Consider the following 3,527-nt stretch of genomic DNA (forward strand, 5'->3'; position numbering starts at 1 on the left):
ATGTAAGATAAAAAACGTAAAGACAGTTGTAGGAAATTGTCTGCAAAAGTCTGCCTATTCTGATTTCATGCTTTCATTCATTATGTGTGCTTAGAGCATTCTCAAAACTCTTATTGAAATGATAAAGCAAGTATATGTATCATTAGCTGTGAATATCTTCTCAAATACCTTTTTTGTAAGAAAAAAAAAGAAGCCTTTTGGAATCTTCCTTCATGTGATGTAAACTTTATGACTTTTTGAGAATTTATGAAATGCTCTGATGTCTATCAAAGCTCAGAAATAGTCATGGAGAACTAGAGCTAGAAGGGATTTTAGGGATCATTTAGTCCAAATCCCTCAGTTTACAAAAGTGCTTATCAAGTCTCCAGGAGGTATGGTGACTTTACAGAACTCTTGAAAGGAAGATTTTGCATCCAAGTCTGACTTCCAGCTTGGTGCCTTTTGCACTACAGCAAGACACTGGGTGCCTTTAAAATTGAGTTGTTCGTTTTGGTCATGTATACTTATTGTGTATCTAATTTATATTTTAATATATTTAACATCTACTGGTCATCCTGCCATCTAGGGGAGGGGGTGGGGGGGTAAAAGGTGAAAAATTGGAACAAGAGATTTGGCAATTGTTAATGCTGTAAAGTTACCCATGCATATATCCTGTAAATAAAAGGCTATTAAATAAAAAAATAAAATAAAATAAAATTGAGTTGTTTCTGACACAGATTCCTACTAACTTGAATTTACTTGGGTCCAGTCATTTTTCCCATCTTCATCTTCTTAAATGAAATGATTGCTTTCTCACTTGGTACATCAGGTACTGAGAAGAAAGAATCCAAATGTGGTGACTTCATTAATATTGTCAATGACAATAGATTATGTAAAGGTTATTCTGTTTGTTGTTCTTCTGATTTCATTATTGGCCAATTTTTTAAATTATTTATTCATTTTTGACATTCTTTTCTTTTAAAATTTTTAATTCCAAATTCTCTCTCTCTCAATATCAGTTATACATGTGAAATAATGTAAAATATATTTCAATATTAGTTATAATTTTTTTTTATTTAATAGCCTTTTATTTACAGGTTATATGTATGGGTAACTTTACAGCATTGACAACTGCCAAACCTCTTGTTCCAATTTTTCCCCTCTTACCCCCCACCCCTTCCCCCAGATGGCAGAATGACCAGTAGATATTAAATATATTAAAATATAAATTAGATACACAATAAGTATACATGACCAAACTGTTATTTTGCTGTACAAAAAGAATCAGACTCTGAAATATTGTACAATTAGTCTGTGAAGGAAATCAAAAATGCAGGTGGGCATAAATATAGGGATTGGGAATTCAATGTAATGGTTCTTAGTCATCTCCCAGAGTTCTTTCGCTGGGCGTAGCTGGTTCAGTTCATTACTGCTCCCTTGGAAACGATTTGGTTGATCTCATTGCTGAGGATGGCCAGGTCCATCAGAACTGGTCATCATATAGTATTGTTGTTGAAGTATATAATGATCTCTTGGCCCTGCTCATTTCACTCAGCATCAGTTCGTGTAAGTCTCTGCAGGCCTTTCTGAAATCATCCTGTTGGTCATTTCTTACAGAACAATAATATTCCATAATATTCATATACCACAATTTATTCAGCCATTCTCCAACTGATGGGCATCCATTCAGTTTCCAGTTTCTAGCCACTACAAAGAGGGCTGCCACAAACATTTGTGCACATACAGGTCCCTTTCCCTTCTTTATGATCTCTTTGGGATATAAGCCCAGTAGTAGCACTGCTGGATCAAAGGGTATGCACAGTTTGATAACTTTTTGAGCATAGTTCCAAACTACTCTCCAGAATGGTTGGATGTATTCACAGTTCCACCAACAATGTATATAATTTTTTTTAAAAATCAAGAACAATAAAATAAGAAAATAATACTTCAATTTGTAGTCAGAGTTCATCAGTTCTCTCTCTGGAGATAGATAGCATCATGAGTCCTTTGGAATTGCCTTGGCAGATATTCTTAGGGGTAAACAGGCTTGCTCACCCTTATTTGGAAGGTTAATTTTACCCTCAACTGTTTTGGGTTTTTTTGGTGACTTGGAATTTTGATTTATTTTATTTTGATTCATAATGCTTTGTTAAGGAACTTATGCTCTAAACTCAAGTTGTTTCTGGCTACCTTATCTCTCCCCTTTACAAGAAGATTGCTTGTGGACTGAGGTGGTTTAGGTTTTTGGGTTTGGGTTTTTTTTTTTTTTTTTTTTTTTTTTTTTTTTTTTTTTGTGATGACTGACCTCCTTACCATTTCCTAAAAAAGTTTAATTGTTATGCCATAGTTCTCAGTTTCCATAATTATCCTGACTCAGTTTCTCTGCTTCAGCTCAAAGCTCAGTCCTGCAAAACCTCCCCTGCTTCTTCATCAAGAATATTTGATAAGGATAAAAGATCTTATGTTTTAGAATATCAGAATGCCTCTCCCCATCCCAAGTCAGAACATCAAGAGGTAAAGGGATGTCTTTTGAATTCAGCTTTTCTGCTTTATCTGACTAGATAAGTGTAATTGGTTGCTGTTATTCAGTCATTTCAGTCATGCCTTACTCTTTGTGACCCCATTTCCTTCTACAACTCATTTTGCAGATGAAGAAACTGAGGCAAACAGAGTTAAGTGACTTGCCCAGTGTGATGCAACTAGTGTCTTAGGTTACATTTGAATTCAAGACTTTCTAACCCCAGGCTGACACTCTATGTTCTGTAGCACCTGTTGTTGCTCATGGAATTGGTAGGCTTCCCCAATTAACATACATATTCTTTATGCAGATTCTTCCCATAAAGTCCATTATTTAAAAACAATTATTCACTTACTACTGATGGAAAGCCCTTTTTGGAGCCTGATTTCTTAACATTCCTTCATTACTATCTTCTTTGCCAAATGGAATAACTCCTCTATGGGCAACAAGTGGTTACTACAAATAACCTCTATAGGGCTCTGTTTGTTTTCTGGAGCAATTTTTTTTAGCTTTATGAAAACCCAATATTATACATCAACATTACCAGTCAAATTTGTTTGCATCAATTTAACCCATTAGAGTTAAGATAATTAATTTCTTTTCTTTCTTTTCTTTTTTTTTTTTTTTTTTTTTTTGCTGAGGCAATTGCCCAGGGTCACATAGCTAGGAAGTGTTAAGGGTCTGAGGCCAGATTTGAACTCAGGTCCTCCTGACTTCAGGGCTGGTAGCTCTATCCACTGCACCACCTAGCTTCCCCAAGATGATTAATTTCAATGAATAAAATATTATAATTTTCTCCTCCTATTCTATTACTACACACAAAGTCACCTATTTCCTCAGTTCCATATTTCTGAATATTAGTGTTTCCCTTATAACAAATACATATTATTGGGCAAAACAAATCAATGTATTGGCCACGTCTGAGAATGCATATCTGGTTTTGTGCTTTTGGTCCATCATCTGTCTTTCCAAAGGATGAAAGATATATTTCAGTGTCAGTTTTTTGAAGTCACATTTGGTAGCTGCTTGA

Source organism: Sarcophilus harrisii, chromosome 1, assembly GCF_902635505.1.
Source record: "Sarcophilus harrisii chromosome 1, mSarHar1.11, whole genome shotgun sequence".
NCBI classification, from domain to species: Eukaryota; Metazoa; Chordata; class Mammalia; order Dasyuromorphia; family Dasyuridae; genus Sarcophilus; species Sarcophilus harrisii.